Source organism: Tenrec ecaudatus, chromosome 9 (assembly GCF_050624435.1).
Source record: "Tenrec ecaudatus isolate mTenEca1 chromosome 9, mTenEca1.hap1, whole genome shotgun sequence".
Lineage (NCBI taxonomy): Eukaryota > Metazoa > Chordata > Mammalia > Afrosoricida > Tenrecidae > Tenrec > Tenrec ecaudatus.
The window spans coordinates 109,197,062-109,218,718 of NC_134538.1; the positions used below are offsets into that span (position 1 = coordinate 109,197,062).

The 21,657-nt window shown below is 38.7% G+C and overlaps 1 pseudogene; it reads right to left on the minus strand.

Moving 5' to 3' along the window:
* Positions 1–204: 204 nt before the first annotated feature.
* On the minus strand, positions 205–297 carry LOC142457580 (small nucleolar RNA SNORA4; annotated as a pseudogene).
* Positions 298–21,657: the final 21,360 nt, after the last annotated feature.

The following is a 21,657-nucleotide window of genomic DNA, read 5'->3' on the forward strand; positions in this document are numbered from 1 at the left end:
AACTGATGGACTTTGATGCCTAGCATTGCAATCCTTGTGAGATTACACCATCTTCCCATCCTCCCATTACTTTCTTTTTGTGCAAAATGGGGATATGTACTAATATTAGTACACATCTGTACTAAACCTTAAATTCTGAGCCCTGAATTTACAGAAGGCTACGGTTTACAGTGGAAGCCCTAAATCCATTTTTTCTTTTTTTAACATGTAGGTCACAAAATAGTAGCAAACTATACTAAATGGTATAGCTCATTGTGGAGTGTGGTCTCCTAAATCAATTTTTTCATCTTCACATAGATTGATCCTCCATTGGATTCTTTCTGACCATTTAATTAGCAATTGGAAAAACCTCGCCCTCATGCAGAATGCTTTTATAAAGTAGATTGTTACCACTTGCCTAGCCAGTCCAGGGAGAAGTGCCGTGACCCTTAGTGACTTGCCTGTGTATGTCAAATTGAAGAATCTTTGGGTTCTGGGACTCCAGTAACCATGGTTCATATCCTGACTGCCTTGGTTGGATGGGCCTGGAACAATGCTGTAAGTTTGTCTCCCCATCATGGTCTCATTTCCAGCTCTTTAGTCTCAAGCAATTGTGATGAATTGATCTGCTCTCAATCATGCGTTTGTGACAATGTCCCTTGTACTTCCACCTCCTATTTAAGTGGGCTTATTTATCTAAATCTTCTGACCCTATTGTGGCCTTCTGCTGATGGTCTCCCTCATCTAGATGATGTATCTTTGTCTTGCCCCTGTCCTGTTTATATGCAAAAGCAAATTCATTGCCATTGGGTTGATTCTGAACCATAAATATTTCTCCATACATTGTATTTGGACTTGGGATCTCTTTTCTTTGCTCCACACATCTCACAGATTTGTTTTGAGGATACAGTGATTTAGACATATAAAATGTCAACAGTGTCCGGAATATAGGATGTGCAATATAGATACACATATTCTTACACTTGCTTGGAATTCCTTTATTTCTCCATCAAACTGAGTGGATTCCTAGGAATTTGTCAAACAGCTCCAGTAGCAGCATCTCATCTTACAAGTCTTTACTCACCACCCAGTGGTATATCTTTTCCTTTTTATGTGTCCTCAGTATTACTCATTGTTCCATTAACAATCACTTAACATGCCTGCTGGCTTTTGTAGGGGTTTGGGGAGATTTAAAACAATGAGACTTTCAATGCCACCATCTTCCTTAAGTTTGTAATATGATTTTAAAGAGCATACTCCCAAGTCAGATATAGTTATTATTGAGAATTAAGCAGAAAATAAACCAATAGGTTTTTGAAAATAAACCAATCAACAAAATTTTTATCTTTACAATTACCCTGCACTGTTGGGACCAAATGAAATAAATGATGACAACAAATACTTTTCAAAGTTTGAAAATCATTCTACACTTCTTTTTTTCTTAACTATTGAATGAAAAGTAAACAAAGCATATTTATGCAGAGTTTGATTTTACTCAGAAGTTATTGTATACAGGGTTGCTATGAGTCAGAATCAACTCAGTGGTAGTGAGTTTGATGGTTTTTTGAGATAGTATCAATATTCTTGTCCTAAACTTTGAATATATATATACATATATATAGTCAGATTTAAAACAATGATTAAACAAATTCATGTAAAGTGAATTTTCAACTATCTGATTTTGTTCCCCTGTTGACTCCACTTTAAAGTGTAGAAACAGCATATTTACATTTACTCGTTTCAACAAAGTTTACTGGTATTTTTCATCAGCTTCTCATTTATGCTAAAAAATCCACCGCAAAGTTTTTTTCTAGATGTTGCCTCTGTTACGTGAAATGTAGCTTTCTTTGCTGTGTGAAAGCAGGCATTCTGCAATAGGAAAAGATAATGAGTGAGAGCACACTGTTTCTTTGTTCTTCTGTGCCTTAAGCACCACTCTATCAGAGGAACTTGGGTGGCTAGGTGCATCAGCACAGAGGAGAATGTACTTTCCCGATCTCCACTCAGTTTCCCCCACCCCCAGCACATTTGACCACTGAGCTGTTAGAAGCTACGCACTTGGCCCAAGTAGGACCTGATTCCATGAAAGAAGGTAAGGCCACCTACCCCTGACCTAGAATTGTGGCCTTGTCATGTTCCATCCTTTGATCTCCTGGCTCTTTTCAGATCCGTGTTACCACTTCATGTTCAGCATTCATTAGCTCAGTGTGGTTCCATCTTCTCCATACCACTGACCTAAATCTGCAACACATACCGTAATGTCTGAACTCAGTGTTTAATTCATTATTCGAACCCTGGGCGACTGTCACCGAGCTCCCACATGTTGTCGCCATTCCAAGCAGTAACTGGGACAGATGTGACTGTGTCAGGGTGGGAGGTGGTTTTCTTAATGGAGGTACTGACTTCCTTAACCACTTCCTTGTATGTCTTCTGGCTACAGGGTGGCTCGGTGGACTCGACTTTGTTAACACCAATAATTATTTGTTTCACACTTAGTGTGGAAACCAGAGGACATGCTCAACATAAAAACCACTATACCACCAGGGTTCCAGTCTTGGAGACACCATCTTCAAATTTACCCATACCAGCAGCATGAATCAAGACAGTATGCTCGGCTTGTGATGTTCGTGTAATCATGTTGTTGATGAAGTTCCTATGTCCAAGAGCATTGACGATGGGCACGTAGTACCTGCTGGTCTCAAATTTCCACAGCGAGATATCAATGGTGGGGCCCAGACGTCCAGCTGTCAGCTTATCCCAAACCAGTTATATTTGAAGCATCTTCTCCATCTCAGCAGCTTCCTTCTCGGATTTCTAATGGTTCTTTTATGATCTCACCACATTTGTAGATCCGGTGACCCATCATGATGGACCTGCGAGAATCAGTGGTCCGTTGATGATTGGCTTAGGTTTCTGCAATGGTTTTCACCAACACTGGCAAATTCACTATCAAAACACTTTTTACTTTTTAAAAAAAGTGTTCAGTGTACTTTACAAGAGTCAACTACGTTTGAATATATTGAGAAAACAAGTTTTCCATTGCCTATGAATGATCCCCCTAAGATGGAGCCTGAGGACAGAGATGAATTCACTGTCTCCCCTGCCTGCAGAGAAGGGACCTCCGTTGTCTCTGTGCCCTTGTTCTGCTCTCTGGATCCTTCATAGTGTCCCTTGTCATCTTGTGACACCATCTTTGCCTGAGTGGCACCTTCTGCTGACGTTTGAGCCTGAAGCAAAGGTTAAAGAACCTCTCTCTTGGTTTGGACAGAACCTCATGGTCATATTTGCTGTCTAGGTCCCACCTCAGCTTTTTCAAGTATCCTGGCTGCTGCCTCTGCTGTCTGACCTTGAAGCTCTTTGGGTCCCCAGCCTGCACAACTTGCATTGCAACCCTCAGCTACCAATGTTGGCCCTGGCTCACCATCTTTCCAGAGCCCTCCAGAGAGCATGTGAGCATACTTGAATTTATTTCCCGTCACTATAACCAGTGAAGAGTTAAACACGGGGCTCTTCTGTACCTTACTCTGCCAGGCTATTGATTGCACTCTGCACATGACTTACCAGGTCTTCAGGAGAATGAAAAGTATCTTTCAATACATGATCCAATTTCACTCTCCAACATTCTCTTCTCCAAACTATTTTCTCTGTTTCAATTTTTTAGACTCAAGGACTCTACCCTGTACATTGATTGCAGCTAAAGTAAGTTATGGAAGCAATAATTTGGGGGATAAAAATACAGCGTGGAATTTCTGCATTAGTTTCTTTCATTGACTGGTAACTATTATTTGCTTAGATCCAAGTTAGGAAACATAGCAACTTACTCTAGAAGAAGACAAAGTTTATTTTTTATATTTAATTTATTCGGATCTTTAATTTGTGAAGAGAGGCAGGCTCAAAAATCTGGGTCCAATGAATAACAAATATGGTTGAAGTATTAGATATTTATCTCAGAACCATACTCTTATCCCAGACATGCAAACACACACACACACACACACACATCACCACCACCACCACCACCAATAACAACAAAAACAACAATGCCATTCTCCCTTTTTATTGACCAGAACAAGTTCTTCTTATTCCTCTTCATCTTGAAAATGATTTCTGTGGAATTACCTTTGCGTGAAAAGATCCTAGCAGACCTATCCGTTGTCTTGGCCCATATAAAATTTTCTTCTATTCATTTCAGTGATATGGCCATAATAAAAGTTAATGGATATAAATCTATGGGTTATGTAAAATATATTTGAAAAGATTAAAATTGATGTGTTCAGGAAGTAATTATATGTTCTCCTGTCTCATGCTCTGGTATTTTAAAGACTAGAATGATATTTTAATCATAGAATGAAATCATTTGTAGGTATTTGTGAAGGGATCTCCAAAGAACTCAGTGTTGGGCATAAGGAGAAGCTTCGGGCACACATACAGGCCAGACGTCATTTTTTTTTTTCTTTTCGTTTACTGCTTCTTCTGAGCTGTCACTGCTTAGCTAGCCAGCATTCCGCAGGAAGCCTGTCGGCATCCCCCTTCCTCCCCTAGCGTGCCATAAAGAATAACATTCATTGAGACTGGCCTGCAAAATATTCACCGTCTAAGCTGATAAATGGTCCAAACGTTAGCAAAAATAATGTTTAAGGGCTCTTGCCATAGTGTCCTATCTGTTAAAGCATAATTTTGTAACTGTCAACCAAGCAGAATGTTTATGTAAATTCCTGGATTCTCAGAGCCCTGTTGACCTGCTTAGCTCCCAGTTGTTCTTTGACAATTTGTATTTCTGCTGCAATCTTTTGAATGAAAGAAACCTTTACTCATCTTATGTCCTCTGTTTTCCTGCGTGGTGTTCTTTCTTTCTTGTGGTAAGAGGATTTATTTCAAGGGAGAACATTTCCATTTGATTCACTCATGCTCCCCTTTGCTCCTGCAGCCAAAGCTTGGATAGGTGACGCTAGCCAATCAGAGTATGCATACTATTTTCTCAGTAAATACAGGGATTTGTTCAGAAACACACACATAGACTTTTGATGGGACCATTGATGGAGAAAGTAGTGCTGTCAGGTAAGCGCTGGGCTTCTAGCTGCAAGGTCATTGGTTAAAAAACCACCAGCCACAGGGCAGGCGAAAAATGAAGTGGTCTGCTTCTGTGAAGATTTCCAGAGCCTCAGCAATCCTGTGTGATGTTTCTAAGCGTCAGCAGAAGGGGACTCTCCTTACCTCAACGCCCAGCTACAATGGAGCAATGATTACGGAACTGCAGGCGCCACCTTTACCGCGCATGGACAGAAGGACACAGAGCTGTTGCTTCAGTAACATCATTCAAAATCCTGCATCAAGTCTACCCATTAGTCCCTCCTTTTAAAATTATGATATACAGAACAAAACATTTTCCAATTCAACAAGTGCTACATGTATAATTCAGTGCCATTGATTGTTTACTTTATGTTACACAACCATTATTGATATCCTTTTCCAAAGTTTTCCACTACTGTTAACTTATACTCAATGCCCTTAAGCAAAAACGCATCCTCTGTCACCATGGTAACCATTAATCCATTGGGTATCTTTGTTTCTCTTTCTTTTGTAGTTTTCTTGATATAATATTTACATATCATACACTTCCATAGTTAAGTCGCTTTTAATAAGAGTTGTATATACATCATCACAACCAGTTCCAGTGCTCCCTTCCCCCTCCTGCACTCATTGTTTGCTCCCCAACTCTTCTCACCCTTCCCACCCTCCATCCCCAATAAACCATTGGGGATTTATTATAGTATCAATGAATTCATTCCTTCTATACTTTTCAAACTGGGAAACCCAACAGAAACAATAAAAAACCAAAAACAAAATGAAACAGAAGAAAAAATAGATAAAAAGAACAAGGAAGAAAAGACCACAAGCAATAGTTGAAAAGTCAGAGGAGAAATTTCTTTCTTAGACAATATTTGAGCCTAGAACAAATTCAAGTTGGCTCAAGAAGGAGGTCAACTGACCAACTATCATATAAACCCAATGTTCAATTCACCACAATCAAGTGTCCAATAATCTATGTCTGACAGTAAAACTGTTGGAGTCCCTGGCCTAGGACTAGAGGGCATCTTCCAGAGGCTTAATCTGACTTCTCTGCAGATGGATTTTGGCCTCCTCCTGCCTTCCATGGCCTTCTACAATTTGGGTGATCACAATTTAAGCTCTGATACTTTTCCTTAAACATATTTGGAATTTTTATTGTTGTCTTTGGATGACACAGGCTGGTGTGATTCTTTGATTTGGACTTAGTTGATGCCTCATTTGTTGATGATGGTCATTTGTTTGAATACAGGTCTTTAAGAGCTCAGCCACTATTTCAATTGATATCAGGGCACCATCTACTTTCTTCCTCACACTTTGCTATAGCACCCTTATCTTCAGTGATCTCTTCAGATAGGTGAGTACAAGTAGGGCTATGTTATAAGAGCTAAGTTTCCTTTCATTGGGGCTAGAATTAAGTGGGAATGCAGTGCATTGGTTATGAAAGACTCCAGTTTGCTTTGGTGGTCATGTATGACAAAAACCAAAACCAACAAGAACAGCATCAGCAACACAAAAACAAACACTCAAAAATCCCGTAAATCAAAACAGAAAAGTATTGTTAATCATACTCCTGGGGTATAAGGCAACCAAACTGGTCAGAGCAACAATTTATCCAATGGCATAAGATTTAGGGTACTGCTGATATGAGGAGTTTATGTGAGTACAGTCCAACTGAGACTGCAATCCATGAGTTGTTTTGTAGAGATTGATTTCTTAATTGATAAAGCTCTGTTGAAATTGAGCATGGGGGTTGATACTAGGGGATATTTTCTTGTAACATTTCTTAGAAGGGCAGACCCTTGCCTATCTGATTAATAACTGTCATATTAATGCAAGTGAAGTAGTGAGCTACTAAATATATGGTGGTTATGGAGTCCCCTTTAATTGGATGCAAACTAAGTCATGAGTCCCACTGAAGGTCCAGCTATCACCATTTCTACAGTCTTGGAGTGGTCATCATTTGGTCCTCTCCAGTCAGGGAGTTGCTGTCCTAAATTCAAGGCTACAAATACTTTTGAGTTGGGCCTCTGTTCATTCATTCATCCTTCTGGTGTAGTCCTCGGTGGATACTATGTTTCCTGTAAGGCCAGTGTCTAAGGTCTTCATAGTGCTTAGTCCATGACATTGTTCACCAAGGGTTTGGTAGAAACATATTCATAATGTCTACCCAGGAACATAGATTCTGATTTATTCTCACCTTAGGTTCACTACAATTATTGTGTAGCATCTCTTTTCAACGTGAGGTTGCTCCTTCCCACTTACTCACCAGACCCACCAACAGAAATATCAGTGCCTTCTGATAGATTCTCCCTGCTCTGGTCTGAACTTGATCTTCCAGTAAGGTTCTCCTCGCATTCCTGTGGAGAGATGTTGCTATACATGTCACAGTCTTATCTCAATGCTGTGTAGCATCAAGTGGATGGTCATCTCTCTTCCCCCCTTCTTAAAGGAGTGAACTCAGCCAACGTAAGTTCTCCTCTTTCAAGGTGTTTCTTATGAAGTACACATAAAGGGAGGTATGTATGATTCATGGTCAGTAGGCAGTCTCTATCCCTTTGTGTGGGAATAGGTCTTTTAGATTTGTTTATTGGTTTTTGTCCCTAGAGTCATGTTCGCATACAATATTTGTCTGTTTGTAATTGATAACTTCACTCAGCATAATGATTTCCAGGTTCTTCCATGTCATGTGGTGTTTCATGCTTTCTTCACTTTTCTTAGAGATGCATAGTATTCAATTGTGTATATGTACCATAGTTTCTTTAACCATTTTACCACTCTTGGGCATTTGGACTGCTTCCAGGTGAACTGTGAGCGATGCTGCTGTAACAGGGGAAACCATACATCCACTCATGTTGTGTCTCATTTTCTTGGGGTGTATGCCTAATGGTGGTGAACAGAATGGGATTTCAATTCCCAGTTGCTTCAGTATGTCCATATTGTCTTCCATAGTGCTTGTATGTACCACAAGGCCACCAACAATCTCTACCAGCGTAAAGCCTCCTACTTGAGTCTTCTTTTTAAGAAGTTATTTGTTTATCCTGCTCTTTGGCCTGCCCATAAGAAATTGGTAATTAGCTTTTCAACTTCTGTAAAGAATGTATTTAGTCTTTGGATTAGGATTGTGTTATGGTTCTAGATTGTCTTAGGTAGTATTGACAGCTTCATAATATTAAATCTGTCTATCCATGAGCATAGGATATCCTTCCATATTGTAGGTCATTTTTGGTTCCTTGTAGCAAAGTTCTATAATTGTATCTGTATAGGTCTTTTGTTTATTAATTATTCTTTATCCCTAAGTATTTCATCTTTTGTGTGGTTACTATAGATGATATTGTTTTCTTAGGATCCTTTTCAGAGCTCTCTTCGTTGGTATACAGGTATCAGGTTGATTTCTAGTTGTTAATTTTTCTATGCAGCTACCTTCTGAATCCCTTGATCGTTATCAGTAGGCTTTTTTGTGTGTGGAGACTTTTGGGTTTTTATGTATAGCATCATAGCATCTGTAAACAGCAAGAGGTTCACTTCTTATTTACCTATATATATTTCCTTGATTTCTTATTGTCTGATAGCTGCAACTAATACTTCCAGTATGATATTGAAAAAAAGTGGTGAGAGAGGACATCTTTGTCTGATACCTGTTTTCAGTGCAAATGTTTCCAGTTTTTCCCTGTTGAGTGTGATGTTAGTTTTGGTATTCCTTATTTGGCTTTTATAATGTTGAAGAATTTCCCTTCTGTTATTTTGTGGAGTGTTTTTTTTTTTAAAGTGTGTTGGACATTGTCAAATGTCTTTTCTGAATCTACTGATATGATCATGTGTCTTTAATTGTCTTGTTTATGTGGTGGATTACATTGATTCATCTGAATATTGAACCATCCCTGCATCCCTGGAATGAATGACATTTGATCATAGTTAATTGTTGGCTTGTTTGTTTGTTTTATTGATATGATGTTGGATTCTATTGGCCAGAATTTTGTTGAGGATTTTAGCTTCTATGTTCATGAGTAATATTGGTCTATCATTTTCTTTCTTTGTGGGACCTTTCCCTAGTTTGGATATCAGTGTTATGTTGGCTTCATAGAATGAGTTTGGGAGCTTTTGTCTTTTTGGATACTCTGGAATAGTTTGTGTATTCAGAGGGTCAACTCTCTGAATCCTTGGTAGAATTCCCCTGTGAAACCATCTGGTTATGGGATTTTCTCCATTGATAATTTCTTAATGGCCTGCTCTATTTCTTCCTTTGTTATGAATCTGTTATGTTTTTCAGTGTCTTTCTGTATTAATTTGAGTGGATGATGTATTTCTGGTTATCTCATTTCTTCTCGATTGCTAAATTTGTTTGCATACAGGTTTTCATAGTAGTGTGTTATTAGTCTTTTTATTTCATTTGGATCTGTTGCAATGTTATCATTTTTGTCTCTCAATCTGGTTATTTTCACTTTTTCCTTTCTTCACTCTGTTATATTTGCCAGTGTCTGCCTCTTTTGTTGATTCAAAGACCCAGTTCTTGTCTTATTGATATTTTCTATATCGTTTATTTTTGCTTTGGTCTTTCTTATTTCTTTCCTTCTCCTTTTGGAGGGTTTATGTTGTTTTCCTTGTTCCAGTTCTTGAAGGTGTTGTGTTAAGGTGCTGATTTTGGATTTATCCTCTTTTTTTATGTGTGTGCTGATTGCTGTAAATTGGCCTCTGGTTACTGATTTTGCTGCGTCACAGAGGTTTGGATTTGTTGTATTATCAGACTAGTTTGTCTCAAGGAATTTAAAATTTTCCTCCTTTCTTTGATTTTTTACCAAATCATTTTTGGTATTATTGTTTTCAGTCCCCATATTTTTATCTTTTTGTTTATGTTCATTTTATTGTGGATTTCTTCTTTTATTGTGTTGTGATCTGAGAAGAAGTGTGGTAGGATCTTAATTTTTTTGAATTTGTTGGGGCATGCTTTGTAGATAGAATGTGGTCTATTCTTGAGAATTTTACGTGTGAGTTGGAGGAGAACGCAGACTGTGTTTTTGTTGGATGGAGTGTCCATGAGGTCAATTTTGTTGAATTTGTTACTCAGCTCTTGTGTCTTTATTGAATTTCTTTCTTAATGTTCTGTTTTTCCTTGAGAGTGCCATATTGAAGTCTCCTGTTCTTACTGTCAAGGTGCCTCTATCCTTTTACAATTCTGTGAAGATTTGATTGATGTATTTAGAGGGTTTTTCATTGGGTGCATATATGTTTATACAAGTTATGCCTTCTTTGGCTATTGTTCCCTTAGTCATTGTAAGTGCCCGTATTTGCCTTGAAGTCTATTTTCTTAAGGATTAATATTGCTACCCCGACTTTCTTTAGGTTGCAATTTGCTTGATATGATTTTATCCAAACTCTGATTTTAGTCTCTGTTTGTATCTGTGTTTCTGAGGTGTGTTCCTTATAGGCTGCATATTGTTGGATTTTGTTTTCTTATCCATTTTGTTACTATTTCTTTACTGGTGTATGTAGTTTACTAACATTCAGTGAGATTATTTCTCTGTATTTATTTGTTACTGTCATTTTGCTTTATATTTGAGCTTATTGTGTGTGTATATATGTGTGTTGGGTTTAGTTTCTTTATTCTTTCTTTGTTTTGGATATTGCTCTGTCTGTATTGGTTATTGTAAGGAATTGTCTTTTATGTTGGTTTCAGGGTTGTGTGTTGTTGATATTTTGGCCATAGTACTTAATTGTGTGTTTGGTTTTTTTTTTTTTTTTTTGGTAGCAGGGGAATTTTGTGAGTTCTTTTAATTTCTCATTGTTTTGGAGTATTTTTATTTCTCCATTATATTTGAGGGATATTTTTTTCTTGGTAGAAAGTCCTAGGTTGACAATTTTTTTTCTTCAGTATTCTGTATAGCTCACTTCATTTCCTTCTTGTTAGCCTGGTTTTCATTGCTGATTCTTTGGTTAAATTGTTCATTTTTTCTCTGGCTACTCTTAGAATTCTTTCCTTGTCGTTGATATTAGGCAGCTTAGCCACAATATGCCGAGTAGTTTTCCTTTTCAGGTCTCTTCTGATTGGTATTCTTTCAGCTTCCTGGATAATTAGATTTTAATCCTGTAGGCACTGAGAAACATTTTCTTGCAGGAGTTCTTGAACTAGTCCCTCTATGGATATTCTTCATTTCTTCCTTTCTGTGATCCCTATAAGACATAGGTTGTTCCTCTTGATGCGTCCCACATTGTCCTCAAGTTTTCTAGGTCTCTTTTGAAGTTTTCTTTATTTGCTGGATTGGAGTCAATAGCTTTGCTTTAAGCTCTGTCTTTAAGCTCACTAATTCAGATTTTTATCTCTTCATTTCAGTTTCTCTCTGTGTGTGTGTGTATTTTATAGTGTTGAATTCTGCTATTGTAGTGTTTGAATTTTGTGATTCTGTATAGATTTTTTTTCTTGTAAAGCATGTATTGAAGCATCTAACTTCTCTCTGTCTATATATTTTTTTTCACTTTTCCCTTAAGCCTCTTTCTTCATCTATTATATGAGTTCAATCATCATTCTTTTAAATTCTTTTTCTGGTAATTACATAGCTTGTTCAATATCAGGCATTTCCTATAGGTCTCGTTGGTGTTCAGTTATTTGTGATTGTTTCTCTTGTTTTTTACTGTGAACCCATATCTTCTATTGTTTCCTCGACATGTTGGTGTAGCTATTAGAGGTGTTATGGAGGTAGGGTTATGTGGAAGTAATTAATCATATTATGTGGTGCACTATAGGGGTAGTAGATACTTTATAATAAAGGGGGAGAGTTAGATTAAGTATTAGGGGGGTAGATCAAAGAGTAGAAGAAGAAGTTTCATGGAGAGAGAATGAAATCAAAAGGGAAACAAAAAAGGGAGGGATCAGGTAGTGCTATTTGGTAGTAAAAAGAAGAAATTAGATAAAAGAAATAGCCTTGTTTTACATTGGCCGAAGAACGACTAACAATGTTTGAGAGAGAAAAATAGAGTAGTGTCTTCTTATAGTCTTATGAGGATGAGAAAGCAATGGAAAGATTAACAAGTAGCAAAGAAAGAAAAAAGACAGGTAAAATGGTCTATGAAATAAAATCTTAGGTATTAAAATCAAAGGAGAAACAGTATGAGACAAAAGTATTAAAGAGTATGAGACAAAAATATTAAAACTAAAAAAGGAGAAAAAATAATACTAGATTAAGAGGATCTGTTAATGTATGTTTGTTTGGTGTCTCAGCTTTGCCCATGAACTTTGTTTCTGGTGTGGGTGCTAACTTGTGGATTGATGATGTGTTAAGGGACTACAAAAAAAAATTGAAAGCAACAAGGTAAAATGATATTATATTTTTGTCCTTATGTAGACCAAAAAATGTGGGAGTCCTGATTAAGGATGAAATATAAGCAAAGTGCAGGACTTTGTTTTAAAAAGTGAGAGGACATAGGAAGGATAGAACACACAGTAACAACAATACCAACAAAAGAACAGCTGGGATCTAGACCTTGTCCGTGGCAGACACCAGGACTGGTTGGAGGTCTCTCAAGCATCTCAGGACATTGTCTGGTAGTTTGTTTTACCACCTTGTGGTCTTTTAGCGTGTCATAATAGGATTGAAATTAAGGCTAGTGGAATGATTTTGGTGTCTGGTAAAGCTGAGAGTCCTGTATTCTTATAATTTCACTAATTAATTAAAGGAATAGACTGCTGGTGAGTCACGTCAAAGGATATGGGATTTGCTCTTTCAGACGCTGGAGATGATCATGTGGAGTGGAGGGAGTGCAGTACCTTGCCAGCTACCTCCACTTTCAGTTACTTTGTATGTTTGTTTGCTCAATAAGTTCGTTTTGTCAGTTGCACCAATAAAGCATGGGATAGTGCTGTAACCCCGTCAGTCCAGCATGATAGTTAAAAGACACAGACTCTGGGGCATGAGCTTTGATTTGAATTTCGGCTCTGTAATTATAGGTGTGTGGCCTTGGCTATGTCGTTAACCTCTCTTCCCCATTTCCTCATTTATTAAATATAAATATGCATTGTACTCACCTCAGAGGGTTATTAAAGTAACTGATAGAATTAAACATTATAAAATATTTAAATTTCTGGTGTATAGTATATAATTATAATATTTCTTAAATAAATAAATGAATATGTAGTTATTTTGAATTACAAATGTGGGCTTGACATTAAATTATATTTGATTCTGTAATTTCATTTAATAGAACAGAAAATATACACAGTAAATATCTATTTATCCAGCATCTAAATGAGAAATTTGCAATTTTTTGGATGTAGCCATGTTGTTCTCCATCAAAATAAAATTTAAGCCCACTATAATTTAAAAAAAATCATTTTATTAGGGGCTCATACAACTCTTATCATAATCTATACATACATCAATTGTGTAAAGCACATTTGTACATTCATTGCCCTCATCATTCTCAAAACATTTGCTCTCCACATAAGCCTCTGGCATCCGCTCCCCATTTTCCCCCTCTCTCCCCGCTTCCCTCTCCCTCCTGAACCCTTGATATTTTATAAATTATTATTTTGTCATATCTTTCACTGTCCGACACCTCCCTTCACCCACCCCTCTGTTGTCCATCCCCCAGGGAGGAGGTTATATGTAGATCCTTGTAATTGGTTCCCCTTTTCCAACCCACCCATCCCCCACTCGTCCAGTATCGCCACTCACACTGCTGGTCCTGAAGAGATCATCCACCCTGGATTCCCTGTGTTTCCATTTCCTAGCTGTACCAGTGTAAATCCTCTGGTCTAGTCAGATTTGTAAGGTAGAATTGGGATCATGGTAGTGGGGTGGTGGTGGTGAGGGAAACATTTAGGAACTAGAGGAAAGTGGTATTTTTCATCATTGCAATATCGCACCCTGATCTGCCCACCCCTTCCCTCAGATCCCTCTGCAAGGGGATGTCCAATTGCCTACAGATGGCCTTTGGGTCCTCACTCCACACTCCCCCCCCCCTCATTCACAATGATATTTTTTTGTTCTGATGATGCCTGATACCTGATCCCTTTGACACCTCGTGATCTCACAGGCTGGTGTGCTTCTTCCATGTGGGCTTTGTTGATTCTGAACTAGATGGATGCTTGTTTACTTTCAAGCCTTTAAGACCCCAGATGTTATTTCTTTTGATAGCTGGGCACCATCAGCTTTCTTCATCACAGTTGGTTATTCACCCACTTTGTCTTTAGTGATTGTGTCAGGAAGGTGAGCATCATAGAAGGACAGTTTAATAGAATAAAGTATTCTTGCATCGAGGGAGTACTTGAGTGGAGGCCCAATGTCCACCTGATACCTTAATACTAAACCTATAAATATATGCACATAGATCTATTTTCCCATCCTCATATAAAAATATATTTACATATGTACATGCTTTTATTTAGACCTCTATAAATGCCGTTTGCCTCCTAGCTCTTTCCTCTATTTCCTTTGACTTTCCTCTTATCCCACTATCATGCTCAGTCTTCATTTGGGTTTCAGTAATTCCTCTTGGTTACATTACCCTTGATCACACCCTACCAGGCCTCCTACACCCTCCTCACCACCGATTTTGATCACTATTTGTTCCCTTGTCCATGGGTTTGTTAATACCACTACTTTTCTCCCCATGTTCCTCTCTCCCATGTCCCTCCAGAACTGTCGGTTCCGTTGTTTTTTCCAGATGTTCATCCAGCCTATTTTATTTAGACAGACCTGTGGAGATAATAACACACACAAAAACAAGACAGAGCAAAACCAAGCAACAATATACAACAAAACAACAACAACAACAAACCAGTGACAAAAAAATGAAAACAAAACACAACAAGAAATAAAAGCTTGTAGTTAGTTCAAGGACTGTTTGTTGGCCTTTAGGCATGTTTTCCAGTCCAGTCTGCTGGGGCACCATGCCCTGGTCCCAAAGTCCACCTTTGGCATTCCCTGGGTACCTCGCTGCTCTGTTCCCTTGCTGTTCTGTTGCACCCCCTTAGTGTTTTGCCTCGATATGGCGGGATCAGATCGAAGCCCATTATAATAATTAATGATTTCTGATTCATCAAATATTCTCTGTTTTAGTATCATGTTCATGTCTTACTGCTTAAAATTATTTCGTAGTAACCCATTTAAGAATAACAGTTTGAGTACTAACAAGAAAGAATATTTAATTTGCATCAACAGTAGCTTTCCCAATCTTTTGAATTAATGCATTTTTAAGAAAACCTAAATCTGTTACAGACACATTTCCAAAAGATTAAAATCAGATCCCAAACACATTCTAGAGCTTACCATAGTCCAGTTGATCTGTTTTCCATGAAGATTTCTCTCATGCAGTGTGAACAGAAGAGTATTGTGGCAACTGCTTTCAATGATAGACTCTCTTTCAATGCTCTCACTAGAGTTAAATCCATGCCTTCTTTTTCTTCTACATGATATCACAACAGTTTTAATGAACCTGAAATGAAAAATGTTTATAAATAATTTTTTTCTCTTGAGAACACTCATTTTAAAAAATTGGATGCTTCATGGATCTTGTTGAAGTATTTAAATTTTATTTAGTATAGCTTGTAAAGTTGCTCTCTACACATTAAACAAATTCATCATTTTATGTCCACGGGTAGGAAGCAATGTTGCTTTGAAGACATTAATCACTGCAATGCTTGTCATGAATAATACATTGATACCCTTTGCTACATTTCATCTGATAATATATGTATGCAGTATGTTTCCTCCTTTGCATGAACATTGTGGTTCTATGATGCATCATTCAAACAGTTAGTTTTATTTATTCTTGTAACAGACCATGATCAAATCATTCTGCAGTGAACTGGAAAGTTGATAGTCACATTAAGGGCTATTAAAGATCTTTTTGTAAATAGCTAGTGTTCCCTAACTTAGGTTGGGGTAAGAGTATGACTAAATTGATGCCTACACACCATATATCTTTATAAAGTTATAAATTGTCAGGAAAGGACAATGTAGCTTCTGGAAAACTGAGGTACAAAAGAACACTTTCACTGAGTTTCTATGCAGGGGATCAAGAACATAATAGAAAAACCTGATTGGTTTACATTCACAAAATCAGATGTTAACAGACACAAGTCAAGAGCTCTAAAACATCTTGCTGATCATAAAGTTTGAATCTTTTAACACCTTTTTCGATGGGTACTTCTAGGATCATCCTCACTGAATGCTGTACTTTAGGATGTGATGTGAGAGGAAAGGGGAAGAAGGATGGAGAGTGCCTGGAACCTTCCTCAGGTGGCTGCTAGCTAAATTTTGAATGTCAACTCAGGGTCACCAGTGAACAAGAAAAAGGGAAGCTGGGTCTGTGTCTTTGGCAGAAGGTTTTCCTTGAGCCCAAACCCTAGTTCTTTGGAGCTCTTTAACAATTCCCAACTATTCAAGAATTTCCATAGATCACTGATAACTATCGGACATATGTTTACTTCTGCATGAAATTATCAATTCTTTACCTTGCTCTATGTGGAGCCTCATCTTCAGGGTGAGCAGGACTTAAGTCACCCACAAAGGAGCAATCCATGGGCTTTTTATTGGTTATTTGATGGCTACCTATTACAAATAGGATTTTCAGATCTCAGGCATTTCCCATGAAAGAGATCCAGGCACCATCACGGTGGCTGATGACCTTAATATGCCTTTAAGACTAATTTTCCAAGTCCTCCCGGAACTGTCGGTCCCGTTGTTTTTCCTCCAGATAGTTCATCCAGCCTGTCCTATTCAGACAGACCTGTGGAGACACTAACATGCACGAAAACAAGACAGAGGAAAACAAAGCAACAGTATACAACCTGACAACAAAACAACAACACAACAAAACTTGGGGTGGGGAGTGGGGGGGGGCAAGGAAGTGGTGTTAACAAACACAGGGACAAGGGAACAACATGGGACCCCAAATGGTAGAGAGGGGGGAGTGGCAGGTCTGGTGGGGAATGATCAAGGGTAAGATTGCTTAGAGAAGAGGTATACTCTAGCCCAGGTGGCGACGAAGCATGGTAGTAGGGCAGGAGGAAAGTCAAGGGAGATGGAGGAAAGAGCTAGGAGTCAAAGGGCGTTTATGGAGGTCTAGACAAAGACATGTACATGCAAATATATGTAGGAGGATGGGGAAGTAGATCGATGTGTCTATATTTATAGGTTAAGTATTAAGGTGGCAGAAGGACCTTGGGCCTCTACTCAAACACTCCCTCAATGCATGAATACTTTCTTTTATTAAATTGGAACTCTATGATGCTCACTCTCCCGACACAACAGCTGGAGCCAAAGTGGATGAACAAGTAAATGTGGTGAAGAAAGCTGATGGTGCCCGATTATCAAAAGAGATAGTGACTGGGTCTTAAAGGCTTGAAGATAAACAAGCGGCCATCTAGCTCAGAAGCAACAAAGTCCACATGGAAGAACACACCAGCCTGTGTGATCGAGTGGTCCTGAAGGGATCAGCTATCAGGCATCAAAGAACAAAAAAATCATATCATTGACTCCACACCTCCATGATAGGATCGCTGAAGACAAATGGGTGCATAAGCAAATGTGGTGAAGAAAGCTGATGGTGCCCGGCTATCAAAAGAGATAGTGTCTGGGGTCTTAAAGGCTTGAAGGTGAACAAGTGGCCATCTAGCTCAGAAGCAAAAACGCCCACATGGAAGAAGCACACCAGCCTGTGCGATCACGAGGTGCCAAAGGGACCAGGTATAAAGGCATCATGCAAAAAAAAAAAAAGATATATGTGTGTATATGTATATATATATATATACCATATTGAATGAAGGGGGAAGTGCAGAATGGAGACCCAAGGCCCAAGTGTCGGCCAATGGAGATCCCCTCACAGAGGGGTTCAGGAGAGGAGATGGGTCAATGAGGGTGCGAGGTAGTACCAATGAAGAACACAGCTTTCCCCGGGTCCTGGATGCTTCCTCCCCCCAACTACCATGATCTGAATGCTACCTTGCAGGGCTGGATAGGGCAGAGGTTGTACACTGGTGCATATGGGGGCTGGAGGCACAGGGAATCCAGGGTGGATGATACCTTCAGGACCAGGGGTGTGAGGGGCGATGCCGGGAGAGCAGAGGGCGAGTGGGTTGGAAAGGGGGAACTGATTACAGGGGTCCACGTGTGACCTCCTCACTGGGAGAGGGACGGCAGAGAAGGGGGTGGAGGGAGACTCCGGATAGGACAAGATATGACAAAATAACGATGTATAAATTACCAAGGGCACATTGGGAGGGGGGAGCGGGGAGGGAGGGGAAAAAAAAAAAGAGGACCTGATGCAAAGGGCTTAAGTGGAGAGCAAATTCTTTGAGAGTGATTGGGGCGGGGAATGTATGGATGTGCTTTATACAATTGATGTATGTATATGTATGGATTGTGATAAGAGTTGTGTGAGTCCCTAATAAAATGTAAAAAAAGAAAAAAAAAGAACGACGAGGGCAACAAATGTATAAGGGAGCTTTGCTCAATTGATGTATGTATGGATTGTGATAAGAATTGTATGAGCCCCAATAAAAATATTTATTAATTAAAAAAAGACTATTTCTCACACAGATCTGGTTATCATATAGTCATATAGATATCCTAGATGCAGCAGGCACCAGCGCTGGGCATCTTTATCACGTTCTAGCTTGAGATGCTGCTTCTGTGATGTTTCTCCTTTAAAAAAAATTTTTTTTTAAGAAGAAGAGCATTTGAGAGAATGATCAAATTAGAAGGAATACTTGGTAGAGAGGGATATGGGCCTAAGTGAATAGTCAAGCTGTTTTCTAAGGAATTTCTATATCTTCAAATGCTTCACCTTTTGCATAACAACCAGTGCTGTGTTTTGAGTACAAGCATTAAAAAAGGAATTTTGTATAATTAGCTTCTATAGTAAATATTTTAGAGATCAAGAGAATTAACCTGGTTTGTAAAATTGTAGTAAAAAATTGCAGTAGGTAGCCAATTAAAAATATCGAGATAAAGAGAATCAGTGTGAGATCTAATGATTGCTTATAAATCAGATAGCCTTCAGATTAAATCTTTGAAATATGGAGATTGGTCAATTACGTAAGAAGAAAAGCATCAGAGCCTAGGTGGGTGGCCCCAGATGTTTGGGCTGGCTACAGGCCTATTCTTCTTGAGGACAAATTATCATAACTTTATGTGAAGGATCAATAGTTCTGAAACACAGCATTTCATACAAACATACATCAACCTAAAGCAAAGCAGCGCTTTACAATGGTACCTACAGAAATTATGAGGTGTGTAAAGATACGTCAATAGAGTGGGAATGTTTTCCTCCACCGTCTACCCCAGGAGTAAAATCAATCACTCATAATTTCGTTTAAGGTTGGGGCAAGATTGTTAAGATGAGATGCTCCATGTTTTGTATGTAATAGAGACCGTATGATAGTGCGATTGTCAGAGTCAGACATAGTGAAGACGCGCCAAATAGCTTTTCTACTTTGCAGTACTACTGTTGTCCTCACGGCTATCTCATTACTCATCCCTTGGAATCATGGACACTTTCCTTTTGGGGACATCCTTAGCTACTACTTCTCCACGTACTATACTATCTTCAAGTCCTACATAAAGTACAGTTTCTACTCTCCGTGATCATACCAGTGAAACACTGATGGAGAACACGTAACCTTTAACAGGTGTGCAGTAGCTGTTAAACGGAGTTTAGTTAAAAAGAGTCTTTAAGTCCATCTAAGGCCTTCAGGGCATGTTCCAATCCAGAATCCAGGGCCAAAGGTTGGTTTCAGATACCTTAAATATGTCATTAGTCCGAACGAGTAGTGGGATTCAAATAACTTGACAAGTTCACTGCCCTAATGACCATTTTACATATAAAAAGGACATACCAAGAGGTACTTTATTATTTAATACAATTAATACTTAAATAAGAGTAAAAGAGACAGACAAAACTAGATTGTCATAAGAGTTTTAAAATATCAGTCACAAAATCAAATACCTGTCAAAAAGGAATAAAACTGTTATATAAAGTATTTCTTCTCTGCTTTGGGACCGGCATCCTCACTTGAAATAGTCCTCACTTGTATCTGAGCATAATTGGCTATGTGGCTTATCCTTAGCCGTCTTTTACCTGTAGGAGTAGCATCCAATTCCTTTATTAGTAGGTCAATTAGACAACTTCATGTGGTTGTTTGATATATTAGAAACAAGCGACTTTTCTTCTCTGAATATATTATATTCATCTTTGAAAAAACTCCTTTCTAGTTCTGAACTGACAGCAATTTGTCTGACAATATTTTTAGCTCTCTGAACACTTTCAGGAATTGCACAATTTGCTCATAGTATCTCTTGGGAATTTGGAGCACAGCGCAAAGCTGAAATCATCGCCGGCGTGTCACCCTCTGGTTGTGTGGCGCTTTTCCGCTTACGTGTTTGTTCATTGAAGTGGCAAGTGTAGGGAATAAAAAGGTAGAATTTAATGAAAAGTATAGCGAGTTGTAGGAAATAGATACATAAATATTACATGCATAGTTTCATCTCATTTTTCCTATCTATGGCAGGAACGAACGCTCATCCGGTACGTAGACTATGCTGTGGTACAGAAGAAGGTTTCAGACTCCCAGTCATCAAGTCACTGCTGATGCAGAGCGAGCCAACCCTCAAATAGGGCAAGGGATTGAAATCTTTGATTTTCACATTGGGTAACTGCCCAGCTGCCCACCTTAGAGAGAACACTGACTACAAATGTCATCTTCATAACCTGTTTGCCTAACTCAACAAAAATATAGGTGTTGGCTCTGCAAAACCAGTGCACACTGGCTGAATACCACTACTGGGTAGAACCTAATAAATCCCTGACTGTCATAGTCAGTTGGTGGTAAACACACTGGCGGTTTGTAAGGCTCTAACTATACACACTCAGATAGTGGAGGCCATTCCATAGATTTGGTGAGGGCTGGCTTATTCATATGAATGTGGTTACATTGCTCCCAGCAGATGGGGAGCAACCTGACTTAACTTTCTGTTGGAGGAGTTAACCACACAAACCTGCCATATAGTTGGTGATGTGGCTCTGCAATGTGAGAAGTGCTACATATAGGTTGAGAATATATTTAACTTAACTCTTTTGATTGATTGGCTACGTGACTTATCCTTAACTATCTTTTCACTGTCGAAAAAGGATCCCATTCTTTAAAAGTACAGTAGAATCCCGGGCATTAATGCTAATCCATTCTAGAAGGAGCTTTGAGATGTGATGCCATTGAGTTCTGAATCAATTTTTACCATAAGAAATAACTGAAAACAGATTAATCTGTTCTCGACCACCAAATTTTTAGCCTACCTTGCCTTTTTATACAAAATATTACACAGAAATTTCAAGGTAAATAAGTTCAGAGTTAAGCAATATAATTTAAATAAGAAACACAATATTTAACGCTTTTTTAATAACTACAGGATGGCCAATACCTTGATATTTGTGAGGATCTGGATCTGTGGACACAGATGTGGAGAGGAGGGATGGAGAGAGAGTCATTGTTTGGGAGGGGACTCCCCTTCTGTAAAATCAGCTGGGAACTGCTTTTCAGTTTTTTCCTTGCCTTTTTTCACTAGGTCCTGGCTGGCTTTCTCTAAAAAAAGTGGTCCTCTGTTGACATTTCCTTGACTG